The 21390-nt window shown below is 37.9% G+C and overlaps 1 protein-coding gene and 1 long non-coding RNA gene across 4 annotated transcripts in view; one reads left to right on the forward strand and one right to left on the reverse strand.

Moving 5' to 3' along the window:
* LOC140121664 (uncharacterized) overlaps positions 1-20635 on the forward strand; it is a 49274-nt gene extending 28639 nt beyond the window's left edge. Inside the window, exons 2-3 of one of the 2 annotated variants that reach the window (XR_011854149.1) lie at positions 17115-17181; positions 20462-20635. This is a non-coding gene — a long non-coding RNA (uncharacterized lncRNA). The remainder of the gene's footprint in view (positions 1-17114; positions 17182-20461) is intronic. The other variant, XR_011854150.1, reaches the window with a different exon arrangement.
* AKAP7 (A-kinase anchoring protein 7) overlaps positions 1-21390 on the reverse strand; it is a 142639-nt gene that overhangs the window by 59467 nt on the left and 61782 nt on the right. The window lies entirely within an intron of this gene.

Below are 21390 nucleotides of genomic sequence, written 5' to 3' on the forward strand. Positions count from 1 at the left end.
GTTAATCATTTTAGATAAATAATTTGTTCTTTATAACTATCCAATGTTGTGTAATGTGCAAAACCATTACGGTAACTAAAGCCCTATTAAATTGCCAATGAAGACGGGGGAAACACTGGGACGCTGTTAGAATTAAATTCCCTAAACTGATCTGCAATATTGATATAATATATTATATGATATAATATATTAATTTGTATTTTGGAACATATACAGTAAATCGCCAGCTAAAGGACACTCGACTTACAGATGACTCCTAGTTACAGATGGACCTTTCTGTCCACTGTTACCTCTGGTGAAGATCTCTGGATGGTAATAATTTACTGCACTTTAGCCCCAGGCTGCAATGATCTACTGCAAGAGTTGCATTACCAAAATTTTCTAAATGTAATTGTCACTGGGACAAAAAAATTTGGCAGGAGTTACCGTATATACTCGAGTATAAGCTTAAAAAGCCTTATTCTGCTTATATATGAGTACATAAAAAAATAAAGAAACATAACTCAATCTCCGCCAATCACCCCTGGCATCCTCTTCTCCACACAGGAAATCTTCTGGCCCCCGGCAGCACCAGCAGATCCACATCTATGCAATCTGCTGGTGCACGTAAAATGACGTGGCAGGGTTGCCTCAGGCTAACATCATAGTATTTGTTCCGGCAGATAATATAGATGTGCATCTGCTGGTGACCCAAAGACTTTACACGGGAAGAAGAGGACACTGGGGGTGAATGCTGGAGGGTGAGCATTTGAGGGTGCATGGAGGGTGTTTATTTTTTTTTTACGGGTGCTCTGCCATGGACATTTTATTAATGGAGGTGCACTTCTCTGAACATTTTATTAATGGGGGGCTCTGCTAAGGGCATTTTATTAACGGGGGTGCTCTGTTATGGATATCTTATCAATGAGGGCTCTGGGATGGATATTTTATTAATGGGGGTGCTCTGCTATGGACATTTTATTAATGGCGGTGCTCTGCTATGGACACTTTATTAATGGAGGTGCACTTCTCTGGACATTTTATTAATGGGGGGCTCTGCTAAGGGCAATTTATTAACGGGGGTGCTCTGTTATGGATATCTTATCAATGGGGGCTCTGGGATGGATATTTTATTAATGGGGGTGCTCTGCTATGGACATTTTATTAATGGGGGTGCTCTGCTATGGACACTTTATTAATGGAGGTGCACTTCTCTGGACATTTTATTAATGGGGGGCTCTGCTAAGGGCATTTTATTAACGGGGGTGTTCTGTTATGGATATCTTATCAATGGGGGCTCTGGGATTGATATTTTATTAATGGGGGTGCTCTGCTATGGACATTTTATTAATGGGGAGGCTCTGATGGACATTTTATTAATTGGAGAAGCTGCTTTGGACATTTAATTAATATGGAGAGACTACTGGACATTTTTTTTAAGAGAGTGACAGCTGCATTTCGCACCCCAGGCTTATACTCGAGTCAAAGTTTTCACAGTTTTGTATGGTAAAATATGCTACCCTGGCTTATATGCAAGCATATATGGTATATTTAAAGAATATGCCAGTTACAGCTGACATACAAATTCAACTTAAAAACATGCCCACACAAGGTAATAGCTTGTACAAAGCTTGGAGACTTCCTTGTAACGCAAAATCATATAAATATAAAAAATAATATAAGTTACACCTAAGGTGCTCCAAAGAAAACCAAGGTGCTCCTAAAGTCACTCATCACATAGTTCAACATGTACATTATAATTCCTTTTTAGGCCCTTAGATCAACAGTTTCTTGTCTAGACATGAGATCTTTGTTTTTCCAATATAGCTTCCGTAAATAATTGAAAAGTTGTAAAGTAAACTAAAGAAGAACTAATAATTCCCCCCTCTGTCTCATCGTCGTAATTGAAGAATCAATCCCAGACTTGTCAATCGATGAATGGCACAGTGTGCAGACCAAAAATATTCTCACTGGCTTGTTATTGGTGGGAGGACTAAATCCACCAGAGACACATGCTTTCTAGGAGCATCACAGCTAATACTGTGCTCCATGGAAATGTGAAACACACTGATTTTACTCATCAAATGGAACATACACAGGAAGCTAAGTCAGAGAAACCATATGTTAAACATACAGACATTTTACATCTGCAACAAAAGGAGTCACGCTAAGAAACATTCCTAAAGCTGGAGACAAACACAATGTTTTTGATTTGATTTTTAAATAAAAATCCAGTAAAAATCCAGTAGTGGCTTCCAGTAAATAAGGAAAGACTTGTGATTCTCCTCCCAGCTTCATCTAGTCTTCGCTTTGGTTGAAACAAACCACATCAAAAACTGCACAAGTTATTCAAGCTTAAGAGCCATTTAACACACAAGATTTAATTTTAAGAAAAAGAGCCATTTTCTGGATGCTTTTTATACGATTTTTTTCACTCCAAAGGTATAAGCAGATTTAGAAATATAGGAAGTATAGAGAGAGAATGTGTACTACTCATTCCAGCTGGGTGTACAACAAACTTTGAGTCAGTCCTTAAACATCTTGTCTGAAATGTTGAGTAAATGAAATATAATGTACCATGTAACATAAATGTACTTTTGGATATTGCAGCAAACTAAATGTAATAAAAATGGTGCTCTTCAATGTAGCTTTAGGGTAAACAAATGAAACCAAAAATTTGCATGTAAAATAAATGGTTTATCCTACTTTTACGATGCAGAATGAGAAATATGTAGAAACCATTTGGCCTAGATTTGAAGCATCCCTAGATTTGTAGCATTTGCAACAATATAGATGGATAGCAAATACATTTATCATTGCATAAGCATTCCAGAAAGGAATATTCAGACCATTAACCTCATGTCAGCTCACCGCCATATAAATCTCCATAAATACAATAGCAGTAAATGTGGAAATTATACTGTATGCGTTACACTCCTCCAGATACTAGATCATTTTACAAAGGAATGCATTATTGCAGCGCAAATGCAGGCTCCTTGTGCAGGAGGCAGATGCTTATTGGACAGTAATCGCATAAGTATGTGACTCAGTAATATTATTATAGTAATTAAGATAGTGGTATATAAGCTTCATTACTAGAGAATGCAGAGGGGGGCATTCTATGAACAATTACTACTAGGAGGGAGAAAGTAAATAATACAGAGATGCAATAGAGGGACTACACATTCACATACTACACAACTAAGTTAAAAATGATTTCACCAAAGCTCTTAAATGCAAAAGAACAAATAATATTACCTTGTCGGCATCTGTTAATAGAAAGAAGCTGCCAGAAAACTGAGGGAAGGAAAGCAGACACATTTTTAATATCTTTATTTATAGAAGAGGCAGTCTGCTATGAAGCATTTAATGCCAACTCCCACTATCAGTGTCTTTTCTAGCAGGGACTATAATTTCATTCCCTTCCCCACAGATGGGCTGAAAGCACTGTTTCTAACCTAATGGTCACAACATTTACTCTGCAGAGAGTGCTGTCCATAAAGATACTTACTGATTTTCTCTTCGTCTCGGGAAAAAGGGAAGCAGCAGAGCTGGCCCATGTCACCGTGTTATTCTGCTGATCCTCTTCTCTGCGAACACCTTAAAGTGCAGATTAGTGCACAAGCTGGCAGAACGCTGCTTATTCCACAGACAAGGGAGGGGAATCGAAGAGAAGGGATCCAGAGGCTACAGGGAAGGGGGAGCTCCTCCTCTCCGTCCTGCTGTTTGATGCAATTGCTCTAGGTCTGACACAACATAGAATGACAGTGGTGCCAGCACTTTCAGATCAGCCTAATTTCTGCCATGCCATTCATACTGGACAGATAGAGGAACTTCCCTATTCTCTATGACGCACGCTCCTCTGTTATGGCACAATGATATACAGTGATGAGGAACTGAGCTTGAAATCCACATTAGGAAAAATTCATCAAGTGTATTGTCAGGTCAAAGGGGCCACTTACAGTGAGACAGCACACAATGATCTAGATGACTTCACGGTTTGCTTGCATTTTGCTGCATAGTTGATCGCTCAGTTGTTTGGAGCCTCGGGTGCTCTTCTGTATGCTTAGATGCACCCGATCATAATAAAAGGCTCTTGCTGGCACGAAACTGAATATAATTTGACCTCTCAATTTAAAGAGGGTGTCTGGCTTAGAAAGCCCATTTTGGTATAGGGGTATTCCATATTCATTAGCCTCATCTCCAAAAAACATGGTGTAATTATCTAATTCCCATGTACTGGTCCTACAGAGAAACTTTCCATGTCTTCACCAGTTTCTTCAAAGGATTTCAACAGATCTCTGGGAGTCCTAACAACAGGACACTTTGTTATCAGATTATTATTAAAAACCCTTTATAATTAACTTAAAATAAAATGTTCAAAGTGGACAACCCCTTTAAAGGATAAAAGATAAATTCAGAATAGACAATGTTTCTCCCATAGACTCAAACCACAGAAGTCCAGAAACCCTACAATACCATGTCCCTTGTGAGAATACCAACTAACACTAAATATGTTAGCCGGACCCATATTTACTAAGAAGCAGGGATGTTTAAATAATTTGGTCACTGAACCAAAAGTCACAGTTTTTACCATTCCCATCCCCCACCCAAAGCTCCAGTGAATTGGTTTATAAATATGAGCCTATATTTCTGTTTCAAAAATGGCACAGAAAAACTCAACTGGATAAATCTGAAAACCAAGGTTTTATATGGTTAACCTTCTAAATAAATCACACATGTGTATACCTACATCTGAGATGTTCCTCTTTCCCAGTGAAACTTACACTTCCTTTTTTGCTGCATATATGTATATATTTACACATACCAGAACTTTAAACGTATGGAAGAGCATCCTTACCTTCTAAAATCCCATGCTAGAAGTGCAACAAAATGTCTAGCTGTTCATCATCACCCAGATATAGATCAATTAGTTAACCCATTCACTTCAAGCTGTCAGTATTCTGCTTAAAGTTAGTGGTGTTTTCTGGGCTAAAAATATTAATAAGATATCCATAGAATACGTCCTTAATATCAGATCGGTGGGAGTCCTACCAGGGGCATCACTAGGTCAAAAGATCCAGGGCCTGTGCCTGTGCTGTGTGTCAGAGAGGGCTCATCCTACCACGACCCTTAAAGGGGTATTCCCACCTGGGCATTTACATTTAATTAAATTCATTTGCCATATGTAAACATTTCTTCAATTGGATGTTATTAAAAAAATGTTCCTGTGTGAAGATAATTTCTCATAAATGTAGTCATTCTGTCCCTTAGAAACGAGATAGTTTAATCGGATATGACCACCTCACATTTTGGCAGAGGTAGACAGACATGCACTATAGAGTCCTGCCGGACCACCAGGATTCAGCAATCATTACCACAGGACGGCTGTGGGACCTGCAGTAACTCCCGGACATTTCATATCCAAACAGCTTTTGTTTCTTTGTGCAATCCTTCCAGCAGAGGTGGCTGTATCCGAGGAAGCTATCTCATTTCTATGGGACAACATAGCAACATTTATGAGAAATTATCTTTACACAGGAAATTTTTTTTTAATAACATGTAATTGAAGAAATGTTTACATAAGGCAAATGAAATCAATTAAATGTAAATGCCCAGATGGGAATACCCCTTTAAAGATCCTCTGCAGTAATAGTACAGCAAGGGGTTAAAGATTGGTCAGTAGTTTAACCCCTTAATGACCGCCCTATCGGCTTTTTAGGGAGGACTTTAAGGGTTCTTCTTCTGATGCGATGCCGGCGGCGCGTCAGAAGAAGATTTCGGGGCTGTGGGCTGTGATGTCATAGCCCAGACCCGGCACTAACACCCGGGATTGGAAAAACTCTGATCGCGGGTGTTTAACCCCTTACACGCTGTGGTCAAGTATGACCGCGTTGTACAAGTGTGTCCCCTGTGGATCAGACCGACCCCCGGTGTGCTTACCAGGGGATCCGATCCCTCCTGCCGCTGCCCTGGGGTCCGACGAGTGCCCCGAGGCTTCCGGCTCCTCTTCTCGCCAGTGGTTACTTACACTATACACTGCAATACAAGTGTATTGCAGTGTAAGGGCTTGAACAAGAGATCGGATGAACGCTTGTTCAAGCCCAAATATGAAATGTGTAAAAAAAAAATTAAAAAAAAAAACAGTAAAAATCATTTTATAATAATAATTAAATAAATAAAATAAAAGTCCCATAATCTCTTAAGTTACACATAAAATGCAAATAAGGTGTATAAAACACAAAAACGTACATATTTGGTATCACTGCGTCCACATTAAACTGTACATTAAATCTAAATCAATATTGAACCAGCTAGGTGAAAGAAGTAAAAAAAAACACGAAAAACTTCCTGTAATATACAATTTTTCATCAAACACCATCAGAGAAAATGTTCTAAAAAGTTATCAAAAATATTGGTTTTGCTCAGTAAAATTGAGCAAAGATAAGAAAAACTATATAAATGAGGTATCATCGTAATCGTAGTGAACCAGAAAATAAAGATATAATATTAGTTTTACATTACAATCACTGGGGGAAAAAGTGCTAAAAATCCAAAATAAAAATGTATGATTTTGTTTGTGTCCCCCTTTAAATAGTTAATAAAATCTCATGAATGAGCTATAGACCCCCAAAATGAATTATTTTTACAAGTGTTTCTAGCCCTGAAAATAATAAGCCCTCATATGTTCACATTACCAAAAATGTTTTAATTTTATAGCCTGTACACTGTGACAATACAAATCTGCTGTGAATGGCGCTGCTCCCATTCTATGCCCGGCCGTGCGCCAGTACAGCAGTTACCACCACATTTGGGTATCGCTACACTCGGGAGAAATTGGGCATCAAACTTTGCAGAGCGTTTCATCATTTATTCATTATGAAACTGTCAGTTTTGGCCTAAATTAATGTATTTTCCCCAAAAATTCTAAAGTTTCTAAATCGCTGTGAAAACCCATGTGAAACACTTAAAGGGTTAATAGACTTAATAGAAGTTGTTATACATACGTTGAGGTGTGAAGTTTCTAAAGTGGGGTAATTTATGGGGTTTTACTATTATTTAGGCCTTTCAAAGTCACTTGAAAGCTGAGTTGTCCCTCAAAATGTGAGTTTTGGGGATTTTCATGAAAATGAGAAAAATCGTACCTTAAGTTCTGCACCTCATAACATCCTAGAAAAAGGAGAGGACGCATAAAATATCATCCCAACATAAAGCAGACATTCCGGGAATGTTAATTATCTAGCTTTTTGGGTAGTTTAATTTCCTGTCTGGAAAGCAGAACATTTTAAACTTTAAAAATGAAGAAATTTTACACACTCTTGCCAATTTTTGTTTTTTTTCAGAACGAAACACAAAACTTATCACTTAAATTTTAGAACTAACATGAAGTACAATGTGTCACGGGAAAACAATCTCAAAATCACCTGGATATGTTAAAGCGTTCCGAAGTTATAACCAATTATCATGATACATGTCAGATTTGAAAAATCAAGTCTGGTCAATAAGCTGAAAACTAGTGTCGTGATACGGAGTTGAAGCCAAAGCCAGAAAACCGTCTTGACGGTTTCAATGGATGTTGGGATATGCCACATACAGAAGTACAGTACTTATGACTCCCTAAGGCAGTGATGGCTAACCTATAGCACTGGTGCCAGAGGTGGCACTCGGAGCCCTTTCTGTGGGCACTCAGGCCATCACCAGAGAGGACTCCAGGTATCTCCCTGCAGTCCCAGACAGCCCAGGACTTGCTGTGCAAAGAGGTATTTTAAAGTGACAGCTCTACCTGGGACTATTTTCTGCTATATTGGTGCCTGAGGGTGCTGGTATCAATGAAAACTGTGACAGAGAAGGGAGTATAAATCACAAATTAAATTTCTGTGTTGGCACTTTGCGATAAATAAGCGGGTCTTTGTTGATGTTTGGGCACTCGGTCTCTAAAAGGTTTGCCATCACTGCCCTAAGGCTATGACAAAATGCTAGGTTTCTATTATATAGATAAAAAATGATCAGGTAGACAATCATTTTCATCAGTGACGGGTCCATTTAGATCATGCTAACCTCTTCTAACGATCAGTGTATGCTTTACTAAATGGGGTATATGGGAACCAACATTTATTTTTACATCGATTCGCTGCCATATAAATTCTGTGAGGCAGACTTGCATGTAGAGACCAACAGGAATCAAAGAAGCATGGAAAAGTGATATTTGGCTGATTACCAGGGTGACAAAAACTTTTAATAAAATTTTGTTATGCCATGCTGCTTTTGGAAAGGACACATTTGTTGGACATGTTGTGTTAATTAACCCCTTAGCGCATTTAGACGTACATGTACTTTGGGAAATGCGATCTCGACTATTTAAGCCTATAGATGATGTGATCATGGTGATCGTGGTGTCTATAGCGCAGTAGCGGGTACTTACCTGGCCGCTTGCTATCCTCCGTGCCAGGCACAGAGGTAACGATAGATTTCCATGGCCGCCATGGGCTGCCGTCGCCAGATGTCATGTACAAATAAATAAAAGTCCCCAAATTCCCCAATCCAATGTTAAAACACATATAGTAACATTAAAAAATGAAAATCACCATAAAAAACACTACATAATTGGTATTGTACATTCCGTACAATAAAATTAAATTGTTACTGAGCCCGTACGGTGAATGTGGTTAAAAAGAAAAAGTAATAAAACATGCCAAATTTACAATATTTTCTAATTCAACCTCATAAAAATAGGATAAAATGTGATCAAAAGGTAACATTTACCCCAACATGATACTGATAAAAAGTACAGCTTGTGCACCTATTACACCTCTGTAAACCAAAAAAAAAATCAGTGTTAAATGTCTCTTAAAACATGGTGATGCACAAACAAGCACATTTTTCACCAAATAATTTGTATATTTGGCAAAAAAAGTCAACCATACAAAAACTACATAAATGGGTTATTGCCGCAATTGGTGGTGGGGGGGGGAAAGTAACACATTGAATAACCATAAATAGATATATAAATAAATATAATAAAAATAAATAAATAGAATAAATATTATTTTATGGTACGGTGAAGAGCCAACAAAAAAAACTTAAACCAGAATTAATGATTTTCTTATCCCCACCAAGAAATAGTTATTAAAATCTTATCAATTAACTGAAAAGCGGATCTCACACCGGAAAAATAAGTCCCCACATGTCAGTAAAATGTGACAATGCAAATCTGCGCTCTATTCCATTCTATGCCTGGCCATATGCCCATACAGCACTGCATATGAGGTATCGGCAAACTTTGGAGCACTGGGTATCAAACTTTGTGGCGCTTGTATTGTCTAAAAAAGTTACAAAATGTAAATTCTACCTCCATTTTGTTTTAACCCTAAAGGGTTAACAAAGTTCTTAAAGTTTTTTCATACATTTAGGGGTGTAGTTTCTACAATGGGGTAATTTACAGAGTTTTATTGTTATTTAGGCCTCTCAAAGTCACTTAAAGCCCAGCAAAATTTTTTGTCACAAAAAACTCCAGACAAAGCCATACTTAAAGGACATCTATCACCAGATCGAGGAATATAAACCAAGCACACAGACATACTGGTGTCGATACACTCGGGAGAAATTGGGTATCAAACTTTGTGCAGCCTTTTTTAATTTAATGCATTTCTAATGTTTAATTTTCTGCCAAAAATGAATGTATTGTCCAAAAATATTACAATTTGTAGACCCCAAATTGTTAAATGCTTAACAAACTTCTTAAAAGTGGTTTTTCATGCGTTCAGGGGTGTAGTTTCCATAATTGGGTAATTTACTAGTCCTGCTATTATTTAGGCCTCTCACAGGCAATTGAAAGCTGAGCAGGTCTCTATAAATATAGGTGTTGGTGATTTTCCAAATAATGTAAAAATGCCACCCAAATTCTAAGCCTCATAACATTCTAGTAAAATCCGACAAATGGTTGGGATCTGAAAGCTTTCTTTTACAACACAGAACTCTTCTAAAACTGTCCATACATATTGTCATATGTACATGCTTTGTTTCACACATAAAAACTGGATGGAATTCCTTGAATCTTTAAAAAATATTTTTGAATATCCAAAAATTTTCCAAGAATTAAATTTGCTTTATGTGTCCCTATTACTGACTGGTGACTCAGAATGTCCCTGGCACTGGTCCCGTACTCCAGTGCACAAGCAGATTATTCCTTAGATAGTCACATGTAAAAATGGGCTCAGCTGAAATATCTGGATAATTTAAAACAATTGAAAACAAATGGAGTCATCAGAATGTGTTCAGTGCCCTGACTTATTTAACCTTTAAAATGCAGATAAGCTCATATGTCAACTTATCAAAGTGATTTAGAGATTGTTTTTTTCAGGACATGTTTTACTTCATGTTTTGCGTTTATTTATAAAGAAAAGGAAACATTTATATTTTTGAAAAATTTCTTGTTTTCAAAATTCTAAACTATCTGCTTTTAAGACATTGTTCAATTTTTAAACTTGCCACTATGGGACATGAAACATTGATCATTGGATTTCATACTGATGGATCGCAGAGTATTAGAAGTGTCTGCCTATGCAGATTTATAGACTGACAAAGAGACTAAGATCCTGTCTGTGGCAAGATCTTACAGGCACTTACTCAAGGCAGCCTTGGAGTCCTAGATCAGACTCTGGGGCTGCCATAATAATTAACTGCCCCTCCCTTCTCCCCCCAAAACAGCATGGAGAGCGAGCTCACAGAAGGCAGTTTAGAGTCAATAAACATGTATTGAAAGCTACAAGGTTCATTATTTGTCACATTATATGTGACTAGACACATACAGAGGCACAGACAAGGGAGTAGGGATGGGCTAGAACACTAGGCAACATGAAAAGAGAGGTTAGACCATAAGAAAAGAGAGAGAGAAGAAGTATTGTGGGAATCGAGAGAATTTAGTTTAGGGCAGAGTTCCGGATGAGACCCAAGCAGCAAAAGAAGGAGAATCCCTGAAAGTTATCCAGCTGGTGCATGTGGTGTAAAATAATGTCACCCTACCATCATTTGTGGCTTTCCGTTCCTCCATTCTTTAAATCTGGTGGAGAGCAACAACCCAGTCATCTCTAGATGGGGGAACTGAAGACCTCCAGCAACAGGGGATAACCTGACGGGTAGCAACATGAAGTGTCTCATGAGACCCTTTTTAATTTTTGCGGTCCAGGAAGAGCAAAGAGCAAGGCCTGTGCCCCATGTAAAAATTGTATTAGAGTTAGTTAGGGCATTATATAGCAGGTTAACATCCTGCCAAAGAGGAGAGATGAGGGGGAAGCCCCATCATATATGTAACAATGTACCTGTGTCACCTTCACACCGCCAACATTGATCAGAAATCTGAGGATTGATTTGTCTCAATTTAAATGGAGTGTGGTGCCAATGTGAAAGAATCTTAAAATTAAGTTCTTGGCAAGATGAGGATAAAAATTATAATGGGCGAGCGAGTGGAGCTGGCGTCCCATTTTGTATACTGTTTTATGCACATTTTAAACATACTCTTGTGAGTATAACTTTTAAGAATAAAATCCAAGGTTTTAAGAACGTACTATGCGATTTGGTGCCTACTTTCTCTTTTAGTTTTTGCTATCACACTGTTGAGTGAGTTTAAGGAGAAAACTGCACCTTAAGGACATTCTGAATAGTGACCTACATCTTGTTGCAAAACTTTCCTCATCGGTAGAATATAATTGAAGATCTTTGAAGGAATTTTGAACAACAGCCGTATTGGAATCATTGGGAGCTCCGGTCAGAGTTTTTTACTCTCCTTTTTTTAAGATGAGGATAAGTCAGAGTGAACACTGTAGACCATTGACCTGACAAGAGTTCTTTACCAATGTCTCTCGTGCCCTAGAACAATATGGTTTTGGGTCCCCCGACTTCTTTGGCAATACTATGCCACAGAGCTGAGTGTGCCCACATCTTTAAGCCCTCCATAAGGCAGTTTAAATGCTGCCCTCAGAAACTGAGACCCAATGGCTACAGATGCCGGTTCAGCTCTCATAGAACTGAGCACTCATTAGCGTGACTGTATGTTCTGGAGCACTATGGGGAGTTGTACCTTGAACTAACAAAAAATCAGCTGTGTACTAATATAAAAATAAACAAATAAAATGATAAAAAGATTTCACTGTGTCCCAAAAAGCTTGATCTATCAAAATTTAAAAACGACTACTACTAATAGTGAACCTCGAGCTGAAAAATATGCACAAATTTCTTAATTACTATTTTGAATAAAAAGTGACCAAAATGTTCTACAGACCCCAAAAAAGTAGCAATAAAATAATCAGCTCATCCAACAACAAAAAAATGACACCTTACTCAAAACACTATGCGTAGTGACCTTTAGTAATAATATACCATCAAGGTTGCAACTAACCTATACCTGTATGAAAAGGGTTGTGCCAGGGAACTCTAATTCATCCCCATACGTTACATATATAGATTAAAAAAACTGAAAAGAAGGAGGAATAAAATGAAGACTGAAATTGGGTTTTGAAAAGGTGAAAATATAAACTTTATTAGTTACAATGTGAATATATAAATAAATAAAAGGATGGCTACAGGAGAGGCAGAAGTTTACAAAGACCAGGACATATGATATACAGGAGGTAAGTAATGAATAGTAAGGGGCATGCTTACTAAACTAAGCAGCTCCTAGTGCTAAAACAAACAGCAGTGTTACACTGCTAGTGTTTTCTGAAACCCCGCTGTATGTGCTGTACACTACAAACCCTGGACCGCTCTCAAAGCCCCGCTCACTCTATAGGACTGCGGTGACTGGCACGCGTCACCGCCCCTAATCCAGCCCATCTCAAAGCGGTTCGGCGTTTCCAGTGTACAACTGCTGATCTTGTTTTAGCACTAGGAGTTGCTTAGTTTGGTAACCGTTTTTCAGGGTGACAGGTCATCTTTAAGATATCCATGTAATTCTGAGGTTGTTTTCTTGTCACACATTAGTGGAAAAATTTGGATGATATCTTTTGCAATTAATTATGAAAAATGATAGAAACTAAACCCCTTAAGGTATGAAAAACCAACTTTAAGAAGATTTTTAACCCCTCAACGACTTGGCCATTTTGCACCTTCCTGACGATTACCTTTTTTTTAAAAACCTGAAGTGTCACAATAAGGGGTCATGACTTTGGAATGCTTTTTTATATCCAGGTGATTTTGAAACAGCTTTTTCGTGAGACATTGCTCTTCATGCTGGTTGAGCAAATAAGAATTTTGAAAAAAACTGTTTTCCAAATTCAAAATTTTCTACTTTTTGTCATATTTAGTCATATCACCAAAATAACTTGATAACTAACATTTTCCATATGTCTGCTTTAACTTGGCATCATTTTTCAAACATCCTTTCTTTTTTGTAGGGTGTTAGGAGGCTTATAAATTTGGGTGTGATTTTTCCTTTTTTTCACAAAATCATCAAAACCTATTTTTGGAAGTACCAAATAAGTTTGAAGTGACATTATGACACTACATCCTAAGTCCTACATGACAGAAAACACCCACAAATTACACCATTTTAGAAACTGCACCCCTTAAAATATTCAAAACAACCTTTGGGAAATTTGTTAACCCTATGAGCATTATATTATATTATATGAACAGTATATTCATTCAACACTAAAATCTGCAAAGAAATGAGGAAATAAAATTTTACAATGTTTAGTTCAATTCCTCCTGAGGAAGCCAATACCATTTTTAACACTGTACCCTGCAGTACAGGCACAGGGTGGCACTTGGAAGGGAAAGAGCGTTGTTTGGTTTTCGGAGGACACAAATAGCTGAAAAAGTGTTCATTTATCAGAATGCATTTAGGGAGCCCTAGTGGTACCAAAAAAGAGGCAAGCCCCAACAAGAGACACAATTTTGGTAAGCACACTCCTTGGAGAATGTAGCAAGGTGTAATATGTGTATTTTCACCAACAGGTGTTTGATTCGAAAAGACCCCAAAACGGAAAAAGGTGAAAATTTTCTCAAAAAGGTCACTTTTACCCCAAATTTTTGCACGCCACCTAGGATAAAAGATGCCCCCAAAATATGTAATACTATTTCTCCTAAGCATAGAATAGCTCCACATGTGCATTTAAAATGGTGTATGGGCACGCAGCAGGGATCAGAAGGGAAAATGGGATGTTTGCCTTTGAGAAGCCAAATTTGACAGCAATTCTTTACACGTGTCAGGATTTGAAGAGCCCTAGTGGTACAAAACAGAGGAGAATCCCAACAAGTGACACCATTTTGGAAAGGACACCCCTTAGAGAATTTAGAAAGATGTAATATGTGTATATGCCCCTACAGGTGTGTGATTCAATTATGTTGAAAGTTGAAAATTTTCCCCAAAAAGTCATTTTACCCCTAATTTTTGTAAGCCACGGGTGATAGATGAAACAACCCCCAAACTATTTCTCCCAAGTGTAGAATTGCCTCACGTGTGCATATAAAATGTTGTATGCGTACACAGTAAAACTCAGAAGGGAAAAAGGGGCGTTGGCCTTTTAGAAGCCAAATTTGACAGAATTCCTTTACATGTGTAAGCATGTATTTGGAGAGCCTTAAGCCCCTTCTACACTGGCGTTTTTCACGCGCGAGTTCTGCGCGTGCATTTGACGCGCAGAACTCGCATTGCACTCTGTCCCATTGTATTCAATGGGTCTTTCTCCATCAGCGTTGTTTTTAACGCGCGTGCTTGCGTTCGTTTTCACGCGCATCAAAATCGCAGCATGCTCTATTTTTGCGTGTCACGCGCGTTTTTCACGCCCCATTCAAGTCTATGGAGATGCATCAAGAACGCATTGCACTCGCAATCATTGCAAGTGCAATGCGAGTGCAATGCGTTTTAAACGTAAGGGTTGCTAGGTGACCAGAATAACATTATTTCCCCTGCTCGCGATCGAGCATTTAATTAAAAAAACACAATGAAGAACAGTGAAGAATAGAATAAAATCATTGTACACAGTGAACACAGGATCATTTAAGATAAAAACACAGTGCAGAACACAGTGCAGAATAGATTACAGATGTTCGGCACATCTGCTTACTTGTCGGAAGATACGTGCGGAACGTTGCGCCCAAAATAGCATGTGAAGAACAATATATATGTGTGAAGAACACATTGCAGATGTATTTAAACATCTGCAATGTGTTCTTCACACACATATATATTGTTCTTCACATGCTATTTTGTTCGCGCCGTTCCGCGCGTATCTCCCGACAAGTAAGCAGATGTGCCGAACATCTGTAATCTATTCTGCACTGTGTTCTGCACTGTGTTTTTATCTTAAATGATCCTGTGTTCACTGTGTTCACTGTGTACAATGATTTTATTCTATTCTTCACTGTTCTTCACATCTGCTAACTTGTCGGGAGATAATATACGCGCGGAACAGTGAAGAATAGATCGCAGATGTTTGCAATTTATCAGAAGACATTATTTTTCAATTAAATAACACATTTTAATCCCAAACCATGGTCCCTTTGAAAAATGCTCGAGTCTCCCATTGAATCGCACGTAAAAAATGCGCCGAAAACGCAAAAAAACGCTAACACGCGCGTGAAAAACGCAAAAACGCTAATTACTCCAAGGAAAAATGGAACAAAAACGCAGACAAAAACGTCAGTTTTTCACGCATTGCACCCTGACGTGAAACGCAACGCTAGTGTGGAAGAGGCCTTAGTGGTACCAAAACAGCGGGGAACCCCAACAAGTGTCACCATTTTGGAAAGTACACTTCTTTGGAAAATTTAGCAAGGTGTAATATGTGTATATGCCTCTACAGGTTTTCGATTCACCTAAAATGAAAAAGATGAACATTTTCCCAAAAAGTCAGTTTTACCCCTAATTTTTGTAAGCCACAAAGGATTAAAGATGAAACAACGGCCAAAAATGTGTAAAACTATTTCTCTCAAAGTCTAGAATTGCCTCACATTTGAATATAAAATGTATGGGTACACAGTAGGGTTCAGAAGAGAAAGAAGTATGTTGGCCTTTTAGAAGCCAAATTTGCCAGAAATCTTTTACATGCATTTGGAGAGCCCTAGTGGTATAAAATGGGAGGAGAACCTGAAAAGTGACCCTAATTTTTAAACGCACACCCCTTAGAGAATTTAGCAAGGTGTAATGTGTGTATTTGCCCCAACAGATGTATGATCCAATTAAGCCCTAAATGGTGAAAACTTTCCTAAAAAGGTCACTTTTAGCCCTAATTCTTTATAGCCACAAGGGATAAAAGATGAAATAACCCCCCAAAATGTGTATGTGTACTATTTATCATGTGTAGAAGTACTCCTCATGTGCATATAAAATGGGCTGGCTGCATACTGGGGGGAATGGCTGGCTATCTACAGGAGGGGCTGGCTGTCAATAAACACAGGGGGGGTGGCTTGCTATATACTGGGGGAGAACTGGCTATATACTGGTGGTGGCTGGATATATATTGGGGGGGCTAGCTAAATACTGGGACGGAGCTGGCTAGCTATATATGTTGGTGGCTGGCTATATACTGGGGGGGGGTTGGCGGACTATATACAGGGGACTGATTGACTATATATGGGGGGCTAGCTGTATACTGGGGGGGTTATATACTGGGGGGGGGGGCTGGTTATATATCTTGGGGTGGCTGGCACAGAATGGAAGAAGCGCCATTCATTATGAGTGTACAGAGGGACAATGGAGCCAACAGGAGGTCCTCCAAAGATAATTTGGCCCTGTCTACTCATTCTCCCTCTTCCTACAGTTTCTTGGTGGGGATAAGAAAATCATTAATTCTGGATTAGGGTTTTTAGCTGGCCATTCACCATACCATAAAAATAATATGGTTCACCATGATTACGGCTATATCCCATTTACTTAGCTTTTTGATGGTTGACTGGTTTTGCAGGATATAGAACTAATTTGGTGAGAAATTTGTTTTGCATCTCCATGTTCTAAGAGGCATAGCAGTTTTATTTTTTTGTATATTGAGCTGCTTTAGGGCTTGTTTCTTTGGGGGACAATTTATACTTTTTATTGGTATCGTGTTGGGGTTAATATTAATTTTTTATTACATTTTATCCTTTTTTTATAATGTTGGATGTGTAATGATTGTCATTTTTGCATGTTTTTTCCTTCATAGGATCCCAGGGCTGCCAAGGAAGCAGTTGGCGCCTCTGTGCCTAACACAGAGGATGTCAATCGGTTGGGTGAGTACCCATTACTGCTCCATAGACGTTGTGGTTTCCATTACTGCTGCGTTTGCAGGGTTAAACAGCCAGGATTGCAAGTATTGCTTGGGGATATTGTAGTGGCACTTATCAATTTCCAACCTTTCCAGTTCTATGTGCTACCATCACGACCTTTTCACCAAAAAAGGAACAAATATACACAGATTCTTTGCAAAGAATGTGGGCACTAAAATAGAAACTGTCTCAGATTGTTAACAAGAATTTGTAAACAATTTGTTAACAAAATGCAAACAATTTGTTAACGAAACCCAATTTGTAAACAACGTGTCAACAAACCCAATCTGAAAACAACCTGTTAATACAGACCCAATCTGTAAACAATTTGTTACACAAACCCAATTCGTAAACAATCTGTCAACAAAAACCCGTAAACAATTTGTAAACAATAAATTGTAAACAACTTGTTAACAAAAAACTATTTAATTCAATTTGCTTGTCTCGATATAATATCCAATTACAATAGTTGAAGACCAATGTTTAAGACTTTTAAAAACATATTCATGCATAAAAAAATAGCGATTATATGTAGACAAAAGACGCAATTATACATAGACAAAGAAGTAAAACATGAAATCCTTTTTTAAGGTACTTTCATAAAATTCCCAAAAGGGAAAGAAAAAAAGGTTTGCAGATATTTGATAGATGAAATCTATATTTGTTGATTAACATATATGTGTTGAGGTTTACGACCAAGGGGTAAGTATTCCAGGAGGTTTGTGTTTTCAGGTCATAGGGCCCTATGCCTGTAATGCACGTTTTTGTATAAAAAAAAATAAAATGAAAATTAAAAATAAAAAATAGACAATGAAATTTGTTTCTTTGAGCAGCTTTCAATCTTTTAAGACAATTTTAGCCTTCATGTGGTACCTTTATGGTTTGTAATATGCGACTGTTTGTTATATTATTTGGCACTCACGGTTAGTTGATATTCAGCTGGGCTGATGTTAGTGTTTCTTAGCGGGACCGTGTTGCCTTTTTCTGCGGGTTCCGATCACCAGCTATGTCTATTTCGCCGCTTTGTCGTCCCAGGGGACGTTATGTAGAGTGTCTCTGGGCTGTGCAAGCTGGATGCGTTCTTTGTTCTGTAGTGGCGTTCAGAGCGCCGTTGAAGGCGCCTTTGACCGGCTTGTGGATCGTGGGTTTTCACCTCCCGCAGCCGCAAACTAGCTGATCTTGATATCATGTGTTGTCAGCTTTTGTAGTACACACGGCGTTGAAGCTCCGGAGCAAGGTTATGTTGTACTTTCAAATAAATAGTCCACCAATGTGAATCATAGATGTTGTAAGGTATGAAGCTGCTCAATCCTTATGATATATGCTAGACGCGTTTCGAAGCGTGAAGCTTCTTCTTCAGTAGCTTTAAAAAATGTTTACAAATTGTTTACAAATTCTTGTTAACAATCTGAGACAGTTTCTATTTTAGTGCCGTCATCAACCAAAAAACAAAAAAGCTCTGTAGCGTGTGACTCCTAGTGTGTACACCGGTCTACAAATGAGGGCTCTCATAACCCATTAACCAAGCATTTAGAGACATATGACCGGAGTCTGCAATATAAATCAATTTTTCTTTATATCCAAATGTGAAAAGACATAAAACACCAGTACATCACCATATCTCCGGCAAACAGTGTCAATTGTCCATAAAATTGTAGCACGCTAGGAGATCATGGCTTTTCACTGAGCAACTGACGCCCGTATGGTCTAGTGTGACGTTTCGGAGGTGTGTCACATGGTGATGTACTGGTGTTTTATGTCTTTTCACATTTGGATATAAAGAAAAATTGATTTATATTGCTGACTCCGGTCATATGTCTCTAAATGCTCTATTTTAGTGCCCACATTCTTTGCAAAGGATTGCAAGTATCACAGCCCAAACCGAATTTACCGACATACGTGTACGTCCAAATGAGCTATGGTGTTAAATCTTGGTGACTGTTTTTGCCGTTTTTCTGCTCCCATCTTATTCTTTAGAATTTTTTAAGACTGACATGTTTTACACCAGTCTTAATATTTAATGGCAGAGGCTATAGAAATTTACCAGCCACTCAAAAAAGTGGCATGAGCGATGTAAACGTTCCAATTTTCTTGTCCATGCACCAGGATTGCTACCCTTTCATGTGTTATGCTCCATAAAACTAACATAAAAGGTAAGATAAATGCCCCCAATGTTTTATACATCGAACTGTCAAAAAACAGTTAATAGGTGCCAATATCCGAACAAGGAAATTTTAAGAAGTAACTTTTAATACAAAACAAATAAAAGTAAAAAGAGTGAAGGATAGTCTGATTTAAAAACACATGAGCAGTGTTACTGTATACATTTTAGAGATGGGAATCAGCTTTGAGCATAGCATTGCCTAACAATGCAGAGCAGTAGTTGGCAATAGACTGTCTAATGTGTTCATGGTGGAAATCTCAGGAGCATAATAATCATATAGATAGAAGGATGAAAACTAGATTACAGTGCTAGTTGTAATACAGTGCTGCTTGTTTCATACCTGTTGTAGTGTCACTGTGTTAATAGATATAACTAATTTATAGAGAGAAAATGGTTGCGGCACATCCGTGAAATAAAATTCTTCTAACTAATTCTAATAACTAATTTATGCTCATGCATATCCTCATGTCACTATGTGTGGACAATGTGCTTTGATTATCAAGATACAGGTTTATCTACACTTTCATTTCGCTTCTAAAGTTTCTACTAATATCTGACATATAGAAAAAGTGAGATGAGACAGATCAGAGCCATGAGATAGATATAAGATCCCTAATAACAAAGCAATCTAACACACACTCAGCACTGCTATGTCGCTGTTGGACAGGAAGTGCCTCTGGCTTTAGTGATATCTTCCTCCTCCTCCCCTGCAGTATAGAGTTCATGTGAGAGGTATCCAACCAGACAGAAAGACCACCCAGACCGTAGTCAGGACTGAGTTTATGGTCGTATCCCATGCTAACCAAAACACACAATAGAAGTACTGATGGATAACTTATTAGAGAATATATTATTTTTACATCCTTATATATTTTTTTTTTCTTTGAGATACCCCTTTAAAAACTATTAGAAACAAAAAAAAATGGGTGACAATATTAGCGGAGGAAAAAAGGAATTACATAGGACCATTTACCTACCCCACAAACTCTTTGCATCCTTTTACATATTCTCACACAGTAGAATTTTTTCCCTAAGAAAATGGTGCCATTTTACTCTTGGCTCATTAGTCTCTATTGTCAGACAGGTGGTCCTGAGCTGGATCAGACAGCCTCTTACAGCTCAGTAGAGGTCCATATCAGTAGAATGACAGCTAATACAGGATGCAAGATGATGGAGAAAGGATGGAGTGTGTTGCAAAGTCGTCTTTAAGGTATAAAATGCCTTAGCCTTTCCAAAAATAAATATTTGACAAAATTTGAGTATTTTATTGCTGCTTATCCTCAAAGAAATAAAGCAATAAACAGGAATGAAAGCAAGAGAAACTGATTATTGCTGAGAGCTAGGAAGCAGAGTTTTTCACACAAAATCAATAACTCACACAACGGTGAAGCTGTTCTTGTTTGTTTGCTTTCAACATCAATCCTTCAATAAAACTAATGGTCAGAAAACTGAAGCCAGGATCCAAATTATTATTCATATGTTAAAGTCCATTACTCGAATGGAATATGAACACAGTGATTACTTATATCTGACCTCCTATTTATTACACTCACTTAGTGTTTAGCCAGATGATTCTGATAAACAAAAGGTCCATTATACTGACCCCTGTGACTAATGGAAGGTATTTTCTAATTTCAGACAAACTATTCACCATATAGCAAGGTCAGAAAACCAAATAATAACTAAACTTTGATTATTTATACATTTAATTATGTTGTCAAAATAAGAAAAATAAAGAACACAAAAGTTAATGAATTTAAAAATGTAAATGGAGGAATACAGAAAATATTTATTCTGCTATGGGATCACCCATTTAAAATGACAATCATTTTATCACACTTTAAGTAAACCCCAAGGGTATGTGGTAAAAAAAAAACCCAATATAAATTTAGCTTGCTCTAGATTTCGATTCACTCTGACAACCTCCATCAGGAAGTTATACAGAGGAAAGCACATCAATAAGAAACTGGAAGTCCCACAGTGATGTCGGCCACAGAATTTGGAGTGTG

The sequence above is a fragment of the Engystomops pustulosus genome, chromosome 3, assembly GCF_040894005.1.
Source record: "Engystomops pustulosus chromosome 3, aEngPut4.maternal, whole genome shotgun sequence".
In the NCBI taxonomy this organism is placed as follows: Eukaryota; Metazoa; Chordata; class Amphibia; order Anura; family Leptodactylidae; genus Engystomops; species Engystomops pustulosus.